The sequence below is a fragment of the Saccopteryx bilineata genome, chromosome 1, assembly GCF_036850765.1.
Source record: "Saccopteryx bilineata isolate mSacBil1 chromosome 1, mSacBil1_pri_phased_curated, whole genome shotgun sequence".
Lineage (NCBI taxonomy): Eukaryota > Metazoa > Chordata > Mammalia > Chiroptera > Emballonuridae > Saccopteryx > Saccopteryx bilineata.
In genome coordinates this window covers 300,625,968-300,643,385 of record NC_089490.1, presented here as the reverse complement: position 1 = coordinate 300,643,385, position 17,418 = coordinate 300,625,968, and the positions used below count along the sequence as shown (strand labels likewise).

The 17,418-nt window shown below is 46.8% G+C and overlaps 1 long non-coding RNA gene across 2 annotated transcripts; it reads right to left on the bottom strand.

Annotated features, from left to right (window-relative positions):
• Window positions 1-877: 877 nt before the first annotated feature.
• LOC136320447 (uncharacterized) lies at window positions 878-13,340 on the bottom strand. 2 transcript variants are annotated; one of them, XR_010728340.1, is made up of 4 exons: window positions 13,116-13,340; window positions 10,677-10,760; window positions 9,673-9,815; window positions 878-1,108 (listed from the first exon to the last, which is right to left on the bottom strand). It is a non-coding gene; the product is annotated as an uncharacterized lncRNA (long non-coding RNA). The 2 variants fall into 2 exon arrangements; XR_010728341.1 differs by lacking the exon at window positions 878-1,108 and adding an exon at window positions 5,044-5,188.
• Window positions 13,341-17,418: the final 4,078 nt, after the last annotated feature.

Genomic DNA, 17,418 nt, shown 5'->3' with positions numbered 1-17,418 from the left:
TAAGTGGCAAAACTTTTTCTATGTTATGTTAACCAATTTTGACAGAAGCTATTTTATAAGAGAATGCATATTATTTTGTCTTTCTACAAAGAGAAGAGAGAATAGTATTAGGTCTTTACATCTAAGGGTCCAAGAATAAAACAGGACTCAAGGTCTGAAGCAATAGAGAGAATTGTGAAAAGCAGAGTGGGACGGAGGGTACCGTGGAAGGTGTGCGTGAACCTGTTCCCCCACCAGGTGTTTGCTGAGCTCAACCGACTGAGGAGTCAATGCTAAGCAGAGCAGACACGGTCTCTGTCTTCCTGAAGCCTCCAGGCTAGTGGAAAGGTGTGAGACGCGAGCACACCATTGTACCAGGGTGGACAAATTCTGTGATAGCAGAAAAAAAACGGAGGGCATGTAAAATAAGCCAGGGAAGGGAGGGCATCCTAGAGGACGGGATGTGGCTAGATGCTTGTTACAGCTTTGCAGACACCCCTAGTGTGTGAGCACCAGCTAGCTTCATGTAGAGGCGTGAGGTGACGTACTTGTGAGACACTGCAGAACTGTCATCTCCCATTACTCAAAGAATATGTAGGTCAAGGGACAACAAACATAAAGATCATAACGCAACAGAGACACAGCTTCACTTTTCTTCTGAGAACAGCTACTGTAGATCTACTGTAGATATTTCACTTCAAGTTGTGCTATGCTGGGGTTTAAGGAAGGTATAGCCAGTGCCTTCATACAACCCTTTATATAACTTTGGCATTTAAAAAAAAACAACAACAGTGTCTCAGTTAGCTACTGCTGTATAACAGACCACCCAAAACTGAGTTGCTTAAACAAGTTAAGTGTTTATTATGTAGCTCAAGCACATGTGTATCAGCCAGGGGTGGGGTGGGGGTGGGGTTCTTCGAGTCTCAGCTGGGCTCACTGAAGTGCTGGGAGTCATCTGTGGGTCAGGTCGCCAGCTTTGGTGATCTTGGCTGGTCTCTCTCATGTTTGCTGTTTAGCTGAGCCTAGGTTGATCTGGAGTGGCCTTGGCTGGGACTAGTGGGATTTCCATTACCTGGTCTCTCACCCTCCTGCAGGCTATCCTGGATTTGTTCACGTGGGTGTCCAGGTTCTAAGAAAGCAAGTGAAAGCATAGAGGTCTCTGGACGATGAGTCTCAGCTCTGATCCACTGTCCCTTCTGCCACATTCAATGGCCAAATAAGTCAGCTAACCCTGATTCCAGGTGGGAAATAGACTCTGCTTTTTTCGTGGGAACAGCTAAAAAGTCATGTTGCAAGAGGCATAAACTCAGGAAAGGGTATAGTTTGGAGCCATTTTGCAACCAATCTACCACAAATAGCAACCTTGACCATATTGGAGAACCCAGGGTTCCCCTAGTGTATTTTGTCACAACTCATGTCTCTCTTGTCTTATGGGCCTCATCATGAATGTGCATACCCACTGCTGTGAACCAGATCTAGATGCCAGGCCCCTAAGTCTGTCCTCAGCCTCCTCTGTAGGCAATCCTGTCTTCCCACTTACACAGAGTGGAAGTCAACCAAACCAAGAGTCATAAGGGCAAATACCCACAAAACAATGTCGGTCAGTTTCACTGACCATAATCATCATATTGATCACTGATATTGATAGATCTGCCTGGTCAAGAGACAGATTCATCAGGCAAATTGATTGGTAGGTGGCCCCATCCAGGGGGAGTGCCATTTGTGCTGATGTTTCTTTAATAAACGTTTAATAGCATGCTGGGTGCTGGGTGCTGGGGTGAGCGTGGGGTCACTGCTTATAAAACACCTGGGCCTGTAGGTCTCATGTACTTAGCGCAACTTTGTCACAGCTCTTAGAGTACTTCAAGAGTCCCATTGACACCTCAAGAAATGAAAACCAGATTTTCTTGGGTAAAGAAAGCAGTCTTTGTATCTTCTGATACAATTTGTGCTTTCAAACTTTTCCCCCTTACGAATTCATATTTTTGAGACAGTGCACGAGGAAAAAGATTGCATTATCTTCCTCGGTTTTACTTATAGCAATGTAAGAGAGGCGCCATGACCAGGCTGTAGGACCACAAGGGTACAGCTGTCGCTTCAAGATCCTGACTTTGATTCTTTTGAGGTAGGATTGCTAGACCCTGTAGTACTTCTATACTATTTTTTTTAATAGAAACCTCTTACATTAGCAGCTGCACTAATTCACATTTCCACCAACATTGTGCAAGGGTTCCAATTGCAACACATTCTTACCAAGATGTGTTGTCATTTTTTTAAAATTAATAATCATTCTACTGGGTGTGAGGTGATATCTTACTATGGTTTTGATTTACATTTCCTTAATGATTAGTGATGTTGAACATCTTTTCATGTTTCTGTTGGCCATCTGTATATCTTCCTTGGAGAAATATCTATGCAAGAATCATTTTTAAATCAGGTTTTTAAAAATATTTTGTTATTAAGGTGTTATAGTTTTTTACATATTTGGATATTATCCCCTTATCTGATTATTCACAATAGTATAGCGAAGATATAGAAACAAACTTAAATGTCCCTCATTGAATGAAGAATAAAGAAAATGTCACAGGGACCAAAGGGACAGCAGTCAGAGGGAAGGGAGATAAGGGGATGGGATCAGAGAAGGTAAAGGGATTAGTGAAACTACATATACATAACACAGAGATAGAGATATTAGGACAGCAAATCCTAGAGGGAAGGGGGAAGGGAGTTAGAGGATGGGGGGTAAAGAGGGTATAAAAAGTGATACAGGGGTGGGGGGTGAGAGAGTTACATTCAGTGGGACACTTGAATGCATGTAAACACAATAAATTAAAAATTAATAATAATAAAAAAGAAAATGTAGCCTGGTCAGTGGTGGTGCAGTGGATAGAGCGTCTACCTGGGACTCTGAGGTCCCAGGTTTGAAACCCCGAAGTTGCAGGTTTGAGTGCAGGCTCACCAGCTTGGGTGTAGGATCATAGACATGACCCTGTGGTTGCTGGCTTGAGCCCAAAGTTGTGGGCTTGAGCAAGAGGTCACTGACTTGGCTGGAGTCCCCCGGTCAGAGCACATATGAAAAGCAATCAAGGGACAACTAAAATGAAGCAACTATAAATTGCTGCTTCTCATCTCTCTCCCTTCCTGTCTGTCTGTCTGTCTCTCTGTCTCTGTCTCACACAAAAAAATGTACTCTATGCACATATGGAATACTAGTCAATCTTTAAAAGAAAGAAATCCTGTCATATGTGACACTATGGATGGACCTGGAAGACAATGAAGAAAGCCAGCCACAGAAGGACAAATACTACCCAATTCCACTTACACGTGAAATATGGAACAGTTATACTCACAGAGGCAGAGAATAGGATGGCGGTTGCCAAGATTTGGGGAGGGGGAAATGGGGAGTTGTTCATCAGGTATAAATTTCAATTATGCAAGCCAAGTAAGTTCTAGAGCCACACAACACAACACTGTACATACTGGTAACAATACTGTGTAGTCACTTAAAAAACCTGTTAAGAGGGTAGATCTCATTTTAAGCATGTCACAAGCCAGAAACAAAAACAGATACTGAAGGAGCACAGGGAAACTTAGGAAGGTGATGGGTGTGCGTATCACCTTGACTGTGGTGATGGTTTCACAGGTGTAGGTATACTATGTCCAAACTCATAGTATATGAGTTTAATGTATGCTTTGTATACATTAAACACATGTAAGTTAGATGAATTACTAATTATATTATGAAATGTGCTTTTTTTTTTTTGAATGACACCTAATATCTGCCTTCTAATTTGTTGGTTTATGTCTTTTTAATAAACTCGTGTTAAAAGGATTATGTGAGATTCCTGATTTGTTGACATGTGGACTGACCAGCCTAGTGGCAGAAATTTCCATCCACCAAATTGCAGCAGAGGTTTTCGCCAGGTGCCGGCTGTCTGACCTCCCCAGCCCGCTGATACCAAGCCCCTCAGGCAACTCCAAGTAGAGCCCAGCACTCCCAGTCCCCGCATGGCCCAACTGTTCACCGCAGAGTGGAAGAACAAAGAGTAAGAACATCGTGTCCAAGCGCCATAGAGGAAAACAAGCTAGGAATTGTCCCCCAGATAACAACTCCATTATCAATTCCATGGAGAGTGGTCCATGGGAAGTGTGAGCAAGAAATGACCGCAGCAAAACCACTGCTGCTTAGTTCAGGTTTAAGATGCTCTGACTTCAAAGGACTCACCGCTCCACACAAATACCTCCAGTACCTAACTCTAAGGCAACCCTAGAAAATACAAGAATGTCTTATGGGCCACGTTCAAAACTCAACCCTCTCACAGCTGTGATTTTTTTTTTTTTTTTGTATTTTTTTCTGAAGCTGGAAACGGGGAGAGACAGTCAGACAGACTCCCGCATGCGCCCGACCGGGATCCACCTGACACGCCCACCAGGGGCGATGCTCTGCCCACCAGGGGGCAATGCTCTGCCCCTCCGGGGTGTCGCTCTGTTGCGACCAGAGCCACTCTAGCGCCTGGGGCAGAGGCCAAGGAGCCATCCCCAGCACCCGGGCCATCTTTGCTCCAATGGAGCCTCGGCTGCGGGAGGGGAAGAGAGAGACAGAGAGGAAGGAGAGGGGGAGGGTGGAGAAGCAGATGGGCGCTTCTCCTGTGTGCCCTGGCTGGGAATCGAACACGGGACTTCTGCACGCCAGGCTGACACTCTACCACTGAGCCAACCGGCCAGGGCCCAGCTGTGATTTTCTTGAGGGCTACCCGGTCTCCTCATTCCAGTCTCCTTCTCCCATCCCCCTAATGTCACTAGTCCCTCTAGGGGTTTCACTGGTTTCGGGATCCGGCTCATCTATGTGACATTTCTCACTGAGAGATGGCAAGCAAAGGCTGAAGGGTTTGTGGGCAACAGAACTTCTCTGAACAGAGCTGGTGTGTACTTTCTTAGTTATGTAACCAAGGGAGGTTAAAGAGCAAACAGAACAGGCAACACCTGCTCTTTTCTCTGAATCAGAGTTGGGTCTCCCATTGTCAGACTTTTCTTTAAACTTTAGGCCCTTTAATATTAGTTGAATGAAGATTTGCAAGTCATATATTTGAGCACCAGCAGAGCTCAGGACTTCCCTGGTAAAAGGCTCTGTGCTTCTTGGCTTGCCTGGTTGAGATCTTTGCTTGGCACTGAACTGCAATAGCTGTCTCTCCATGTGCCTGTTGCCTTCCTGGAAAGAGTATAAACATTGACATGTAAGCTTACAGTTCAGGCTTTTCTTATGGCACTATTTTACTTTTTTTCTGGGTACTGGGAAGGTTCTCTCCTACCCCACCTCCTCCTTGCCCATGCAATGCACCTTAGTGGGCTGCTTGTGGGCTCTGTTAAATAGGGAACAGAGGAACGGCACTGGTGTCTGCTGCTGTAGTTGCTAATTTCCTCCAGTTTGCACACAGGACACAAGAAGACCTGCTCTAATTGCTGCCGTTAAGCCCTGATTGCTGCTGACGCATTATAAGTGAGAGCCCTTGTATTCTTGGAAGGACCAGCCAGCTCAGCCCTCCCCCATGAAAGTCAGATGGTCTCTCTCCTGCTGTTTCATATCTACTTCGACTCCAAAACCGTTCATCTGAGCTGAATAAAAGAGGTGGTGGGTGGGTAAGTTCTATTGTAGAACATTCTGAGACACCAATTTGGTTCGTCTCGTTTTATTTCAACAAATATTTTTTCAGTGCCTATTCTTTGTCTGCTTTTGGGATCCCACAGAAAACCAAGTCACTATCCCTGTCTCCAAGGAACTCACAGTCTATAGCAGAGAAAGGGATGCAAATAAAGTACATTAAAATGAGTTTGAAGAGATTGACAAGAAGAAACATAGAGGTTACTATGGAAGTGAAATGGGGTGACACTAACTCTGCCAAAGTAAGCTAGGAGGTCTTTCTAGGGACAGTGATGATAAAGCCAAATCTTAAAGAATAAGTAAGAATTTTTAAACATGTATTCATTCACTCAATAAATACTGAATTTCCCAAGTGCTGGGCAGATAAGGACTAGATAAGTACGTGAGCTGAGTCAGAGGACATGAGAGTGGTGGTTGGTGGAGGGGAAAGTGTCAGAAAGGGGGGTGTCATGGACAGCAGTGTGTACAGGTGAGACAGGGTGCTCCCAGGACCACTGAAGTCTAAGGGCACAGAGGAGAGTGACAGGCAGAAGGCAGCTTATAAGGGAATGGGAATTCAACGCTGAAGAGCCTAAATTTTATTCTAAGGAGGTGGGAAACAACTGAAGAATCTCAACACAAACATGATCAGATCCGTGTTTCAGCAGGATACCCTGTCCTGTTTAAAGGACAGTCTGGTGGAGACAGGACGTGAATGAAAAGAAGTGAGGAGGCCATCGCTGTAAGGAATAGGGGAAAAGCAACGGCTTGGACCTGAATAAAGGCAATGATGTTGGGTTGGAGAAGAAGAACACATGTGAGACATGTTTAGAGTTTAGAAATGACCAGGGTCTGATGCCTGGTCAGGTGGGGCAGGTGAAGGAGAAGGTGACTCCCAGGGATCAGAGGCAACCTTCTGTCTACGGTCTGATTACACCGGTTTCCAGCTCACAGGAATTTCACTTCCAAGAGTAAGATCATGTTTCCTTGTCCTTTCTGTTTTGTTTGTTTTTCTTCCATGCTTAAGAGTAAGCGTTAGGGCTCTTGGTCAGAGGTATTTCACAAAGTAAATTGGGAAGCCACACCATTACATGCAGGGGGATGTTTACCAAGAGAGAGGAAGGAACAGAGAGGGGCAAGGGCATCACAAAAAGAGAGCCACAGATGAGCACAGACCTAAACAAACAAGGAGGGAGAAAGTGGAAAAACAAACAAAGAGGGAGAAAGAATGGCACAGAGAAATACAAACATGAGGTAAATATTAGTAGAGGTGCACAGGTGCTGCTAAGTGTTTACTGACTGAATGAGTGGCAGCAAAGTAGGAGAAAATGTGGCATGTTGCACACACTGCCTCCTTCTGACCCTCCGTGGACAGACATCTGCATTCTAGGGTTGGCCCCAAGCTGCAGGATACGTCCCCTCATTCCAGAAGGTGGCAGGTGGGCTGTTCTGGGCCCTGTGGATGCATTGCATTGACTCCTTCCTTTTCTGATTGCTGTCATGTCACTGATTCAGACTGGTCAAACTCCAAAGGGCCTCTGGGTGGTAAATGACCCTGAGTCTGTTCTTTGTAAGGATGTGACTAGCTTAGCTATGTTTGGAGACCATTTGGTTGACTCTCTCATTGGTCAGAGAGAAATACCTGCACATAGAAAAAGGGTGGACCCTGGACACCCTTCAGATTCTAGAACGGATAACACATTGCTTACACAACAGCCAACAGGTGTGTGAGACGTAAGGGGCAGTCTTTCGCAAGGGTTTATCGTTTGACACAAGCAACTACTGCCAAAGAGGCACAGAAAGAGATCTTAGGGACCACTGGGCCTTGGGACTCACACTCCATCAGGACTCTGCCTCTCCACTCCTTGACCAGTCTGTTTAATTATCGACATCATCTTCTCTGTGAGGAAGTGGCTGGTGGTCGGCAGGCCCCGGTTAAGGTCCATACAGTATGATAACCAGATACAGAGATGGCTATCTGACCTATCCTGAGTTAGAAAATCCCTAAGGATTGTGACTGGCCTGGCTTGAGTTATATGCTTATGCACAGATTTATCATTGGGGCCAATGAAATAGAGTTCTGCAATGAGCTCATTTTGAGTCAGAGATCTGTTCTTCAGACCATCACTAGCCAGAAAGGTATGGTGTCCTGGTCACCCCCAGCAGGTCCTAAAAGTAGTTTTTTGGATGAGAAGTATTCTTGCCCTTAACAAGGTGCCATCTGAAGAAATTCTCTCCTGGGTGTTGGACACATGTGTGAGGTCTGAGGCTGCCCTTGCCATTCTGCAACCACAGGGGAAGTCAGCCCGCCATAGAGGAGGGCACATGTGAGGACACAGAAGAGACACAGACAGATAGAAGCTTCTGGACCAATCCACCCCTGAAGCCTGCCCTTCTGGGGCCTGCAGGTCAACACTTCTCTTGTTTTTTAAGCCAGTTCAATTTTTTTTCCTTCCTAACTTGCAGCCAAAGCACCATAACTGGTATGGGGTGGGGTGGGTGTGGATTGCTTCCAGAAAAAATAAAGAGGCTTGAACAGCCAAAATAAATAAATAAATGAATGAATGAATAAATAAATAAATAAATAAAAGGTGTCCACTAAAATGTGAATAATGAGTGTTGCATGGGTGACACGTACGGCTATGCATAATTAAGTTTGATGGAAGAGCATGGATTATGTGTGTTCAATGGGAAATGTAGGCAGGAGAGCAGAGTAGGGGGAGGCCTCCTCATAATTACTGATGCTCACAGAGACTCCTCGCTACCAACTGCTATTGATTCTGAGAGTGCAGGGCCAGATTTCAGGGTGAGAAGTCCTCGTCTATACTTCAGGCCAATATCTGGTCCTCAGGCCCAGGCAGGCCAGGCCTCTCCCTTCTGGACAGTGATCCCTGGGGCTGTGAAGCTGGTACCCAGGGCAGGGGACCGGGAGCTTCTACCCCCAGGTCTCCTCTCTGCTTCCTCAGTATTCGCACCCAGCTTGTTGTCAGTGTTGTGAAGGGGAGGATAGGGTCGGGTCAGTGCCGCATGGAGAGTGGGTTCTGGGAAGCTAGGACTCTGGAGAAGGGCTCTCAGGACACTGAGGGCAACAGGGCAAGTCTCCACATCAGTCGGAAGGCTCTGCTTGGCTAGCTGCTTGGGAAATTGCTTTCCCCAGGTGCCAGCTTCTGTCCAGACCTCTGTGGCCCAGAGAGTCTTCTCATTTCTCTTTTTCTCACCCAAGCCCCGGGAAAGCCCAGACCCAGGGGACAATGCTGTCTTGTTCCCGAGCTGCGGTTTCTGAGCGGCCTCTTGTTTGGGGGCTCAGGGAACATGGGGACCGAGCTGCCCTGGGCGTTGGACTACAAGTACTTGTTCCCTGCCAAGCGCCCTCCAATCTGGGACAGAGGGCCTGCCCCTCTCTGGGAGTCGGAAGGGTCTGGCCTCTAGGCTCCAAGGAAGTGGGACCAGAGGTAGGAGTCACAGAAGCCTCACAGATCCCTCAGGTCATGTGAGGTGCTGAGTTCGAGGACTGTTTCATTTCACTTGGCCAGTATGTGTGAGTGGGAGGCTGTGTGTCTGTAGAGTGAATGCAGAGGACACTACATATGAATGTGTACATGTCCTTCTTTGTGACTGGACCAGGGACAGATAGACTCAAAACCCCATGTTTGGTGGGTCTGTTTTGTCAGAAATTGACCTAATCTCATGCAAGCCTAAATCAAATCAGACTCCATTTCTTGGTCTTTGTCCCCCAGAAGCATTGTGAACTGACGTGGTCTTGCAGGTCAGTTCCAGATGCTTGACAAATGAGGCCCGGCTGTCCTGGGTGCACGTACAGTCCATGGGCATTTGTTGCTGTCTGTGCGTGAGTCAGGCCCAGGTAGGCCAGGCAAACTTCAGAGATTTGGCCAGAGACGATGAACATGTGTGGCTTCTTTCTAAGATTATCAAACAGACTCCTCATCTGTCTCCTGTCTCCAGTCCCCTGTTGTTCTCTCTTGGGCTGTCTTGCACTTTCCCACCAAAGGACCCCTGATATAGTGCTCCTCATCCTGACCGTCTTTTCAAATCACCTAGGAAGCCTTTAAGGATACTGATTTGGGGGCCCATCCTCAGAGGTGTGTTTGTACGTGCTCTAGGGTAGAGCCTGGATCTTGGTGATGTTTCAGACTTCCTCAGATGACCCTGACGTGCGGCCAGGGTTGAGAACCACGAGCTGAAAGAAAGGGACAGTGAACTCTGTTGCTCTGGGCATGGGCCAAAACTGCGCACAGGAAAACAAAATTTTTTAGATCTTTTATGGTTTTTTTAAAATTAAACATTCCTGTAATTTTTGCTAAACAAATGTAATATATCCATAATATAACTGTCAGGTTCTCAATTATTTACCATGGAGGTAAATTTCCACCCGGGAAGGTGCAGCACAGCTTCCTGTGCCTCTTAGGAGATCGCCATCCCAGCTCCAGGCCCACATGTCCCCAGGAGTGCAGACCACGCGGATGACAGCCATCTCACACAAAGCCCTTCACCAGCAAGTTTTGGGGATGTTATGTGCTGATATCTGTGAAGGAAATGGGGCAGTTTTCCTAAAAATCTCTCTTTGATCTCCTCGTTGTTCAGAGAGTATGGTGGCTCCACAAAGCCAGGTACACTGACTCAGAAATGAGGTCTAGACCCCCGGGGTGCACACGACATCACATTAGGGGTTTATGGACAAAAATTTTAAAAAGTAGTTCTATATTTGTTCTGGATCACTAAATGTAAATAGGATATAAAACCTGTGATGATTATAGTATTTATTATTTCTTAAACAAGACTAAGTGTTTTAAGAAGGAAATAGTTTTAAGTTTGATTTTTAGGAAATCACTATATAAATAGTAGTACAGTTGTTATCTTGGAGATGTGTGTGACAAGGTGATAATTTCATAACTAAAGGATGACAGTCAAAGCCCTCCCAAAACCAGCCTTAGGTTTTCCTCCTCCCAGCAGGGGTTCTCTGCTCTGTCAGAAGGGTTTATAAATACCCCCATATATATACAAGAGTCACATAAACACAGGAGCTCTGCAATTATTCTACCTGGATAAAACCGATGGCCCAGCCAAGTTCAAGGGGAGGCGGTATGCACTCCACTTCTTGATGGGGGATGTGTGTACCGAGGTTCTGAAAAAAAACATGAAAGGATGGATAATACTGTCATGGCCGTTTGGGGGGAAATATAACCTGCCACTGTCCATTTAATAAATTTCATAGACATTTCAAGAGCTTTTTCTGCATATGTAAATTAAGTGTAGGATAAACAGACAAAAAAATGCCCTCCTTTCCCTTCCATTTGTCATGATAAGGATCCGGGGATTGTCCATCTTGATAAAAAGGTCAAGATCTAGCTGACCTTTTAGGCCAATGTGGACAAGGTTTTGCCATCTTCTTTTCCACCTGTGGGAAGTGTTAGCGCCCGACACAGTAGATGATGGAGCACTCAGCAGGCCTGGCTACACACCCTGCACACCAACCCTCTTCCCCTTGGCGTTACACTTTGGACCCTGCTGTAAGGCCTCCTGGTTGTGCACATCTGTCTTCTGCCCATTCCTCTACCTCTCCTGGACTACACAGAAACTGAGGGTGGAGGCAGCCGGCACAACTCCCTGGGGAGTTAGTACAACACAGTGATTGAGGAGGAGGGTCCTGCAGCCTGATGTACTTGGGTTTGAATCCCAGCTCTGCAAACGTGTGGCTTTGAAAAAATTCTTCAGTGCTTTAAGACTCAGGTGCATCATCAGTTAAGTGTAGATAATGGTAAGAGTATCTGTCTCATGGTGTAGTTGTAAGGATTAAATGAATTCATGGAAATAAAATTGCTCATGTGTACATGTTGGTGGCAAGGCGAGGGAGACTGATGACAAGTAAGAGTCTTCGGTATCACCCAGTAATAATAGTCACACTTATGCCAGACATACATAGACTAACTTTACTCCTAAAAGTTTCATGAAGTATTTTCATCTATCTCCATCTTCAAGATGGAAAAGGGCTTAGAGAAATTAAGTACATCGCCCAAGATGGGATGGGTTGTATTGGAACCCAGGTTTTTCTAAGTCTGGCCTCAGTGTGTTTCCCACCTTGGACAGGGCTGCCCAACAGCAAGTGTGTGAAGAGACCTCTGTCATCACTCCCAGTGACAGTGAGGCTGTCAGGTGGTCACGGCTGAGTTTGCTTTTTCACGATTCACTGCAGATGGTACTGGGAGTCACTGGCCATTAACCCCAAGGTCATGGAGAAACATAGCTGCTGTTGTTCCAGACGCAAATGTGTTTGTTTTCTCCAGCCAGTGGGAATGCTTGTTCCTGTGGGAAAGGGTGGTGGGGTGAGTGTGTGGGGGTGGATGGACAGAGTGTAGACAAGGGATGAGAGAAAGGGGGCTGTGAAATACCAGGTAGTGTATTTCATATTTATTTCATATTTATACCATAGTGGCTTTTCACCTTAACAGAACATGTCCTGTGCCCTCTCAACTTCGTTTTGTCTGTATTCATTTATTCATGGGAGGAATTATTTTTGAATTCCATGTATGCTCATCTCTGTGTAATGTGCTGCAGTAAAACCATGAAAGCTTACTTTCTAGTTGCAGGGGTGAGGAGGACACAGAAAATAATCATGGAAAAGTGAGTGAACAGATAATCCCAGATTTTTGATCTGCTCATCACTAAGGAGAAATCACACAAACTAATGGATAAGGGAATTGCTTAAAACACTGCCCGGACCTACTCGTGCTTCAGAATACAGCCCAGAGAACCTCCTGACCCAAGGAGTCATGTAGACCAGCTCCAGTGTGGCTTACCCCACTCACCAAACTATGGTTTGCTCCTCTGTCCCACACACTGGCCTATGTGTCCCCCCACACCTGGAAGGTGTCTGGCATCATGGGAACTTGACACTTACTAGTTAGACAAATGGATGCTGGAGGGATGTATGTGTCTGTGTTCTTTAGGGTGGGATGTCAAAACCTACTTTTAGTGCAATTATGCTCTCAAAATTGTGTGATCTGATTGCATGCATCCTGACTGATGCTAGATGTTCTTTATATACGTATATATAAAGACACATTTTTGCATTTAAATGAATGAGAATGATTTGTACTGCAGCATATAGCTACTTTAATTAAGCAAAGGGTCTCATTTTAGTACTTTAATAAATAGCGTATAATTTATCAGGCCTCCTATGTATTTTACAAGTGTACCATGTGGGCTATATAAACCTTTTTATATTTAGGAGGGGTGGAAAAAAATACCTATTGATCTGATGCAGGTCAACATACAGAAAAAAAAATAAGCTGATCATCTGACTGCCCTGAAGAGGCAGTCATCTACTCTGGAGCCCTTGGGAGACCACCTAACCACCTGAAAGTGGAGGGAGGAAACAGGAAGAGAGAGTGGGAGGGGAGAAGAGCCACCAGCCACTCTTGTGGAGCTGAGAGTGACCCTCAATGCTTGCTCCTCATGGAACAGAGCTGTTACTACTCACCGCAGAGGCAGTCCTCCCTGGAACACAGCGTGCTGCTCCGAGCTTTGGAAGGAGACCCTAGGCTCCTGGGCTCTGTTGCTAAGCATTTGCCTGAAGCTGGAGACTTAGCATCCATCTGGGAGGAGGGATAGACTAAAAATAAGGCAGGCAGAGAGCAAGCTGTGCACACATGAACAACGGAAACCCAACTATCCTGAGATGTGGCAAAGAAGCACCAAATAGGTTAGAAACGGACCCTAATGCCTCTGTACAGACAGAAGGGCCATTTGAGTCCAGGACCTGTTGGTGAACTAGATGTCCTTGACCTAGAACAATGTGTCCTGGCTCACTGACAACACCCAGCACTGTGTTGGGGGTGGGGCTTCCTGGGTCAGTGCTCTGCTCCGTAGAGACAAGGTAACGGTGCCCCATACCACAGGACTGGGCTGCCCAGATGATGAGTCCAGGCAAAAGGAACCTGGAGAAGAGGTGCTCTAACGAATAATTTTTTTTTCATTGAAAAACTCACAGACACTTTCTTCAAACAAACTAAAGTAAATTGCCTCCTTGGAGGAGTAGAGCCTCGAAGGTTTCATGGAATTGGTGGAATGAGAACTGGGGTCTGGTGTGGTGAGTCACATCAGATAGATGGAAGGGGGGAAGGGCATCAGCAAACGAAGGGACACATATCTATTCTGGAAGCTTTAAAGAGATGTGTGCTTGGGGACAGTGAAGAAACCGGTCTGGCTGAGTAGAGCCTTTGTGGGCAGAACAGATCAGCCTATTCTGAGCCCATGACACTTTTGAGAAGAATGAGGATATCTGATTGAAAAAGAGAGCTTGCAGGGAATCTTGAAGACTTTACTTGTAAATTTGAAAATAAAAATTATATCTGCTGGCATGTATCTATAATATGTAAGGCACTGTATTCAGTGTGAATCGACTCAATCAAACAGCCACCTGAACAGCTCCACTGGGATGTCCCCCTGGCATATTGGAGTTCCCATGTCAGCATGCTCAGAGCCTCACCTGCTCAAATGAGCTCCTTCCACCTTGTTCCCTTTCTCAGTGGCCTGAGCCATAAACCAGAATTCACTCCAGACACTCCCTCCTCCCTCACTCAGCAAGTCCCATCAGCTCCGCCTCCTAATCCCTTCTCCAATCTCCCATCTCCTTCCTGGTTCTCTTTCTTGGATGATGGCATTAGTCTCCTCACCTCTGTTGCTGCCTCCAGTGCTGTGCCCCTCAATTTCAGACCCCACATGACCACTATATCATTCCCTGCTTTGAACTCTAGAGGGTTCTTTATTAGTTAAAGCAATAGTATTGAATAGTTGTCGATTCTTTTAAGCTTTAAAAAATTTCTTTTTCAAACAATCTCAATATATACAAGAGGTAAGAGCCAAGCTGCTCTGATAAGTGTCATACTTGCTCAGCCTTGCTCCTTATGCTGAGACACCTGTACTCCCACAAACACAGTTTAGAAACTCACAGGAAATGTCTGAGTCACTTATCATGGCTTACATGTCCCTCTAGAACAGGGGTCCCCAAACTACGGCCCGTGGGCCGCATGCGGCCCCCTGAGGCCATTTATCCACCCCCCGCCGCACTTCCTGAAGGGGCACCCCTTTCATTGGTGGTCACTGGACTACTGTATGTGGCAGCGCCGCAAAGCGCAGCATCGCTCACGTACAGTACTACTTCCGGTGACACGGGATGAATGCATCACGGCTCCAGAAGTGCGTCATATCACTTGTTACAGCTAACAGTGACAAATATGGAACCGGACATTGACCATCTCATTAGCCAAAAGCAGGCCCATAGTTCCCATTGAAATACTGGTCAGTTTGTTGATTTAAATTTACTTATTCTTTATTTTAAATATTGTATTTGTTCCTGTTTTGTTTTTTTACTTTAAAATAAGATATGTGCAGTGTGCATAGGGATTTGTTCATAGTTTTTTTTTATAGTCCGGCCCTCCAACAGTCTGAGGGACAGTGAACTGGCCCCCTGTGTAAAAAGTTTGGGGACCCCTGCTCTAGAATCTGGCCCCTGCCATCTCCTTGATTGTACTTCCTGCTACTCTCTCCCTCACATCTTAGGCTCTACCAGAGGTCTCAAACTCGCGGCCCACGGGCCGCATGCGGCCAGCCGAACAATTTTTTGCGGCCTGCAGACTAATCCACGAACTACAGTTTCTGGTCGTTTTGTGACACTGAAAAGTGTTGCGTAATAGTTGCCTTTTGTAGACCTAGTGCGGCCCATCGAACGGCTGTGATCTTGCTCTGCGGCCCACAAGCTGAGTTGAGTTTGAGACCCCTGCGAGTCTAGTCACACTGGCCTGTGCATGGTTCTTCCCACATATCCGATGCTGCACTGCACCCCCTGCCCATTGGATCCTCGTATTGGACCATACTGCTCTCCTCACTGGCTCCTCCATCGGCTGCCCAACTTTAGTGATCTCTCCAGGCTGTTCAGGCAGAGGTGCATCCAGAAACCCCGCTGAGCCTCCAAGTAGGGTCAGCTGTCTCAATTCTCTGTTCCCCAAGCTCCATGGCTATAACTAGGCCACAGTCCTGGGTTGGAATATATGTATAGCCTTCCCGGGGAGATTGTGAGCTTCTTACTCCTTTTGTCTCTCTTGGCTACCAGCAGAGTGCCAGCACTCAACCCCCAGTGGATGCTCACTAAAGCTTTGAAGACCAGGAGTCTGTCCTGCCTTTGAGTAGACTGCACAGAGTCCTGGAGTGCTGCCTCATGGTCTCAGTGATTGGGGACGAATCCCCCTTGTCCCGTGGCAGCAGAGGCAGGACGCCCGATACCCTCCCCAGGAGATTCAGGCTGGCCTGTTTGGCAGATGGCCACTTCACTGGCTCACTTCTTGCTGGGCCCAGAGGAAACCGCAGCCCTGACTGCAGAGAAGGTGACTTACCAAACACCTCAGGCATGAGACCAGGGCTGCTGAGCAGTGGAAGGAGACTGCTCCCACACGCTAAAGAACATGCGACTTCTGAGGAAAAGATGGAGTGATAAGGCATTTGCTATCTGAGCCAGACGCGAGGCTTCATATCCCTCTCATCTGATGGGGGGGGGGGGCGGGGGGAGCGGGGTCCAAGTCTGAATCAACCAGGCACTTAGCACAGGAGATTTAGAGCCCAAAGGCCCCTGCTCACTGTGTACTTTGGGGGAGAAAGTAGCTAAATAGGGGCTTTACAATCATTCTGGAAAATGAGGGTGTCCTGAGCTGACTTGTCCCTCCCAAAATTTCTATGTGGTAGCTCCAACCACCTAGTACATCAGAATGTGACTGTATTTGGAAATGGGGTCTTTAAAGAAGTGACACGAGGTCATTAGGGTGAGCGCTGATCCAATAGGATCGATGTCCTGTAGGAAGAGGAAATCTGAACAAAGATATGGGCGCAGAGAAAAGACCAACGTGAAGACATAGGAAAAAGGAAGCCATCTACGAGTCAAGGAAAGCAGAGAGCCCTGATGATGTCTTGACATCGGACTTGTAGCCTCCAGAAGTGTGAGAAAATAAACTTCTGTTGTTTAAGCTAACCCGTCTGTGGTACTTTGTTATGGTGGCCCTAGCAAGAGACTACATGTGGGTACAGTGTTGTGAGGGCCGCAAGCTATGTGCAGGTCCTCTTTGGACTCTGTGAGGCCACAGAGTGCTACTGTCCTCCTCTTGGAGGGTTTCCTGATGCCCTGTCCCATGAGACTGTCTGCTGTCACAGCACTTTGTGCTTCTGGCTTGGCTCACACCGCCCTGCAAGGCCAGAACTATGTCTGTTTACTTCTCTGTCTCCCCCGCTTGACTCTGAATTCTGGGAAGGTAGGGATTGTGTTCCTCTGGTTCCTAATGGCTGGCACAGAGGCAGTACCCAGGGAATAATCGTTTGTGGGATGGATGGATCAGAGCAGGGCTCTGCCCTTGGAGTTCAGCATCAGTGTCTCTGCTGAGGCCTTTGTACTAGTCTGCTCTGTCATTTGAGCTGGCTTGGGGCTCTCCGCAGCTCCTCTCCACTGGCTGGCCACTGGCCTTGCTGGTAAACAAACTCCTAAGCTCCTGGGCAGCCGCAGGTTGGAATGCGATGGCCTAGATGGGGACACAGATGATTGGTCCCTGCCCTGCTGGGGATGTAATTGGCTGTCTGTGATTGACTCCCCAAGCAGTAAGTGTGGCTAAGAACTCCCTTCCCTTTCTGTGTTTCCTGCCAACTCTCTGGCTGGGAGAGGGGGCTGGCTATCTTGCGTTTGCTCGCGGTGTCTAGTCTCTCAAGGTGCAGAAACTGCGCACAGCCCGAGCTAGCAAGCAGCC